General features: G+C 43.8%; 1 pseudogene; it reads right to left on the bottom strand.

Moving 5' to 3' along the window:
- Positions 1-716: 716 nt before the first annotated feature.
- On the bottom strand, positions 717-835 carry LOC119570873 (annotated as a pseudogene).
- Between the last annotated feature and the right edge of the window lie 5,819 nt (positions 836-6,654).

Here is a 6,654-nt window from a genome sequence, read left to right as displayed (position 1 = left end):
CGTAATTGGTTTTATTATGTTTATCATTATGTTCATGGTCACCATGTTAGTTTATCTATATCATAATCATTCTCTTTAATTCATTTGAGTTGGAATTAGCTATATGACCGAGAGTGGTCGATTGTTATTAATGCATATAATATGGAGCAGATCTCAGTGATATCGTGCAGATATCGTTATTATTATTGTTATGTTATGTTATGTTATATTATTATTATCATTAATATTATTATTATTATTATTAATGCAGTCACCACTAAATTGCTTCCATCTGTTTTCTGTCTATCCTTCCCGATCTTTGCAACGGTAAATTTACTTTTACTGTTTTACTACTGATTGAAATATAAGTTCTTTATGCAAATGCATGAGGAGCTGCTGTTAACTCTTGAAAAAAAACATTACACATACAGCATATATAACAATATGACAAAAGCATCTGGAAATTTTATCACGATTCATACACAAAAAAAAGCGCTATAAAGCAAACTCTTAATCAGTGTTGTCAATCCTGAGTTTTCTAACCGAGATCTGGGATTTTTCACACTGATCTTAGTTTCTGTTATTTTTAATACGGCCATCAATCTATTTTTTGTGTTTGTTTTTAAATCTCAAATAATATAGTATGTACCTTTCGTATTAAGCAGTATGTCGAAGAATACATTGAAAACACCACTGACCATTAAATATGGCAAACATATATAGCATATATAATAAAATGTCAACAGCATCTGGTGTTCCCAGGCGAACATCCATCCAAGTACTGACCAGACCCAACGTTGCTTAACTTCGGTGATCGGACGAGAAGTGGTGCTTTCAACGTGGTATGATCGTTGGCAGAGGAAGATGAACATTAAACACATTTCTGTTGTTTTTCATGCATCGTTTAAATAGAATGTATCTTTTGTTTGTGCGTTAAAATATAATGGTATTGCATTCTAGCTGTGACGAGTGTGTGAAGAGACACACACTACCTGCTCATGAAAGGTGAATTCCAAACGAGCGATTCACCAATAAATGTATATTGTACAACTCAGGAATATAGTCAACATATACAAAGATATGAAATTAATAAATGTTAACAATAGATTCATATAATTATTATCACCATCACTATAACCTATTTTATATTTGTGCATTTGTGGTACATATTTCTTGCACAGAGTTAAATGATATAGCTAACCATAAGCAGTAATGGCGATTATTATTCAATCTTAAGTGCTTTCATATAACACTTTTCCCGCTATTGTTGTTGAGTACTTAGTTGTATTTGTATTGTTATTTTTATTACTAATTTTTTCATTATTATTGTTATTAGTCTACAGTTAGTGCCGTCAACATAGTCATTGTGTCATGGCCATGGTAATAATGATGCTACTATAATAATTAATGAAATTATTTTTAGCATCATATCAAAGATACTGTGATAATGTACTGATGACAATTTGAACGAAATGTAAACAGTATTAATGTTGGTAATGATAATGATATCCTCCCAATAACGATGATGATTGGGAAAAATTATTAATTCAATGAAATTAATGTTAGTAATCATGGTAAGAAATAACAGTAATGGTGACCGTGGCCATTTTAAATCATAATGAACTCATAGTAGATTACACTAGTAGATTGTTGTGCTTCAATGCTTGATTGTAAAGAAGGAGAACTCTATAGCGGAATTTTTAATATCTGACAAAAATACAGAATTCTGCGCATGAATTTAGGTTTGTTTCAGCACTTCCTTAGACTAAAATATTTTCACTCTGAATTAATCTCCCAATTTTGATAACTTATTCGTTGGCGCAAAACCAGATCAGAATTCTGGACCGAGTTGAAGAGTTGGGCCGATATAAAATTATTTTACAAGCACGCACTCACACGGACGAACACACGCACGCGCGCGCACGCACACACACACACACCAACTCGCATAGGCTGCGCGCGGGGCGCTCAAACTCATACACATATAATCGATAAAACGCACGAACGCACACATATAATCACACATACGCGCCGGCACAAACAAACGCATAAAAAGACACAAACACATACAGACATATATAATCACACACATACACTCAAAAAGAAAAAAAACACAGACACAAACTCGACACATAAATAACACACGCGCACGCGCTACAAAAGATGTTCCCAAAAAATAAATAAACACAGACACATACACACAAACGCACAACTCGGGGGCATTTGATCTCACATTCTTCCTCGCTGCGCTCGCTCCTGTCTCACTAAACACAGCATTTTCAGCAAATGAGGGCTGTCAGAGATAACAGAGATGGTATAATGGACTAATCACCCAATTAGACATGCAAATTTTTGGCGATGGCCATGGTAACACTTATAAACGTATCATAATGTAATTGGTCTGATCATTAGTTCACGTTATTGTGGACTGGGCATACTCTACCGATACTATAAAAAATTTTGCATGTAGTAAGTATCGTAAAGCTTAACAAATTCCAATGCAAATCTTGCATACACAGCGTCGCACGAAAAAAAAGAAAGAAAAAACAATGGCCAAGGGCATCACACATATCAGCTCCCCTTTGTGCACACGGGTTGCACGGGGGGAAATTTGTCAGTTAAAAAAAACTCTTTTAAATTGCAGGCTGTATGTTGCTATCTAAATCTATTTACAAGTATGCAGAAAGCAATGTGTAAAGAAATATAATGGGCACGAAAAGTAGTCCATTAAACATTTGCTTCCGTAAGTAATGGCTTCATTATTACTTTACGCCAGTGACGCTTGCTTGTTTGTTTGAGATTTGCGAAGTTCTGGCTTCGCCCGGGCCTTTCACTTATGGCCGGCCTGTGTCAGTTTTTTATGGCTGTCTCTTTTGTTTGTCTGACACTCAGTGTTTAACCGTGTGGTGGTTATTGCCAGCAGGCGCTCCTGTAGCCGTGGTGTAAGCATCTCGCATAATCTCTTTACCAGCACGAGGCTGTGTTCTGCGGGCTTTGTTGTTGGGAAATTTGCGTGTGCACGCAATTCTCTAAGTAATGTACAAGTGTGGCGTTCGGCTCGCCGCAATGCATGCAACATCTCTCTTCACGTTCTATGGTTTGTATAATCTGCCATGCACAGTGGTAACCTAGGCGCATTCTGTGCAGAATGACTTCGTACCTCTGTGTTTATTTCAGAGAGTGCCAATGGTTCATAGCCTGTGGCATCTGAGAAACCAGCTGGCCGAGGGGAAATTTTCGTTTCCTCTCTGTGAAGCTGCAGGGGGAAGGAGTTGGCCGTCACCGTACACTTCCTCCTAAGTAATTTTCGGCTCGATGTATTATCATGGGTTTGGGGGGCATACCCCTGCCGTTTTCGGCTAATCTGTCAGCAAGCTCATTGCCTCGATCCCTATGTGGCTGGGAACCCAGTTTATGATAATTCTTCTACCCTGTGCAAGAATCCTCTGTGCCAGTGTGAGGATGGTAGTCAGAAGGTAGATATTGTCAGTGGGTGAGCGCTGCTGAAGACAGTCGACGGCTCTTGGAGTCTGTGTGTATAAACCACGTGTCCTTCCCTACGGAGCGTGGCTCAGTGTCCCATGATAGCAACGCCTCTGCCTGTAGCGAGGAGGCGTTGTCTGTTACCCTCATGGTTTTTGTGGCATCCCTTGCTGCAAACCCCGGCCCGCCGCAGTGGGGGTCAAGGGATCGACCGATCCATCCGTGTAATAAGTTCTGCTTCCCGGGGGGGTGATGGTTGCAATGACCCTCTGGGTTTCTGCCTTTAGGCTAGCCGTAAAATATTCGTTCTTTTTGCTTGCCAGTCTCATGACCGAGAAACTCTATCGAGGTTTGTGCCCACGGCGGAACTCGACAAAGTCAGGGTGTGGGGAGTCCTTTGCCTTGACAGTAGCGGTTCTTTGAGCTGATGGCGTTTTAACACCCTGGCTGTGTGAGACAGCCAGGAGTTTTGCAAACAGCTCGTTATTTTGTTCTAGGCGTCTGACTATTTTATGTCTTAGGTTTGGGTGTTCCTGGGAGCTGGATGACCTTTGATAAGAATTGTGCTGCCGTAGATCAAAATTTGTGAGGCCAAGGGGGGAAGGTTTGTCTCCACTAGGAGGTTGAGGGGCCTTCGCCCACCTTGGGGCACCTAGAATGACCCTGGCGGCTTAATTTGGACTGTCTCCAGTCGGTCTTTTTATTTTCTCTTAATGCCAAACAGAGCGAGGGAGGCATAGTCTACAATGGGGCCCGACAGCATGTACATAGAATGATCTTAGTACTCTATGTCTGGCCCCCATGCGTCTTCCACTCATTGCTCTCATGACAGACAGTCCTGCCTTGTTCGGTCAAGCAGGTTTCTGGACCTCCTTCCGGAAGGAGAGGGTCCCGGTCTATCCTTACCCCAAGGTAGAGGTAGTCCTGAACCCCCTCCAAGTCCATTTCCCCGGATTTTCAGACTTGTGCCTTGAACTCTCTGTCTCAGAGCCATGGCTTTGATTTGGCTGCAGAGATCTTGTCCGTCTGCAAACTCCTCGGATACCAGGTCCAGAAAACGCTGGGCTTTGTTTAGGTAGTGTGGTCCAGTGAAGATCATAGCGAGATCGTCTGCATAGGAGATGATCTTGCACCCACTGGGAGGTTTATGTTGAGGATACAGGACATTAATGTATTAAAAAGGGTGGACTGAGAACCCCACCCTGTGGCGTTCCATTTTCTAGGGATGTGCTGTGAAGGTGACTTGGAATTTGACTGGCTGTTCTATTGGTAAAGTAGCACCTATCCAAGCCAATAGCTTACCTCTGATTCCTTTTTGGATCAGGCTCCCTGAATGGCAAAAGGACTTGCCAATTTGAAAGCCTTCTCCAGGTCAAGGAATAGTACACAGATGTGCCGTGTTTTTTGTGCTCAAGAGTGTGGCTATGCTGTGCGCTGTGCTCATGCCCTGGTGAACCGTGGAGATGTTGTGTGGGGGTCCCATTTTCCTCGGAGCCGGTTCAGTACCATCCTCTCGGCAGTCTTGGCCAGACAGCTGAGGAGAGAGATGGGGCGGTACTTCCCGGCTCCTTGGTTTAGGGATGGGAACTATGGGAGCCCTCTTCAGCTCGGGGTAGAGTGGAAGTTTCTCAGGACTTGTTGATGAGTTGCAGGAATGCAAGCTCACCTACCAGTCCAGGCGGGAAATGATGGGATACGAGATCCCGTCAGCGCCCGTGGCTGTTTGCAAATGGCTTTATATGCATCTCTTAGTTCCCTCAGAGAAAAGATAACATCTGAGTTATTGGGTTCAGCTGCCCTTTCTCTGATGTGAGCAAGTCTGTCTGGTTGTAGGGGTTTTGTCTTGCCCTCAGTCCGGCTGGCAGGCTGTCGCTACTCGTTCTGCAGAGAACTCTTGCGCCAGTCTGTTTGGGCCCCTTTACTGGGGGTGTGGTGCGTGCATCTCGGGGCTGAGCGGCTGGTGGCTCGCTTGTCCGTTGCCATAGCTCGAGGGGGGTGGTTTTGGGGATCGAAGGACTCACACCATTCCAGCCACTTTTCCTGCCTCACTCTGCTGGCGTTTCCTTTGGGATCCCTGACAGCCTCCTTAGGAGGGCTAGGTTGTCGGGGTTCTTTGCCTTCGGGAAAAGATTTCGGCACATATTTACCCCGTGGTTGACCTCCCCAATCTCGTCATTGAAGTAAAAAGGCGTCCTTGTGACTCTAGACCCCGGCGAGTTTGGGTAGGTCAGTGAGGCTGCCCCATCAATGGCATTTACAAGTCTGGCTTGTAGCACTTCCACATTTTCGCTTTGTGTGGGTTATTGTTCTCAGACAGCGGGGCCAAGGCGCTCTGGAACGCCTGCCAGTTGGCTTGTCTGTTTTCCATCTTGGATTCGGTCGTGGTATTTCGGCTGGGCCACTATACATGAGGGCTGTTATAGTGCCATAATGGTTCATCGACACGCCCGCCAATCCTCTCACCCGAGTCGCAGTGGCAGGGTGAGGTCTAGGACCCTCCCCTGACATGCGTTGGCTCCTGGGGTGTTGAGGAGAGCGATCTCGGGGAATGTCTCAAGCACGTTGGCTATGTGACGGCCCGCCGCCTCCGGGCCCTGCAGGGAGCCAGGATGGGGTGGTGTGCATTGACGTCTCCCCCTATGATCACTCTGTCGTGTGCTGCGGAAGCACATACCTGGCTGATGTCTAAGCTACTACAGTGTGGCCGGCTGTACACATTGTACAATTTCAGGGCCCCCCGGCCAGTTGAATCTCGACGGCAAGAGATTCAACATCTCCACAGTGCGATGCATCGGCTATTGCGGAGCAGGGAATTTTTGCTTTGACCAGGGTGATCAGGCCTCTTTTGCCATCGGAACGTGGCAGCGGGTAGACGTGATACCCGGGAAAAAGGAACAGGTTCCGCTGATAAAGTCTCCTGGAGACATTCATTTTTATCTTTTATAGTACTTCACGAGTATGTTAGTCTTTTTTTAGAAAAAATAAAAAAAACCAAGTGAGCAAAAAAGGAAGGTTAAGTGTAAAATGAAAAAATGTTTCTGAGCCTTGTCAGCTTTTAATCTTATAAAAAATATGACAAATATGTTAATTTCGTATTACCATTATTAATATAACAGAAAATGAATTAATATGCAGTTTTAAAAGTGAAAATTTTTCGTAAGCAATATTTTCGGATCACTACAAATGTGAAGT

This window comes from Penaeus monodon, unplaced genomic scaffold, assembly GCF_015228065.2.
Source record: "Penaeus monodon isolate SGIC_2016 unplaced genomic scaffold, NSTDA_Pmon_1 PmonScaffold_4231, whole genome shotgun sequence".
NCBI classification, from domain to species: domain Eukaryota; kingdom Metazoa; phylum Arthropoda; class Malacostraca; order Decapoda; family Penaeidae; genus Penaeus; species Penaeus monodon.
Note: the sequence above shows the minus strand (reverse complement) of the source record. Positions and strands in the feature narration are given on the sequence as shown.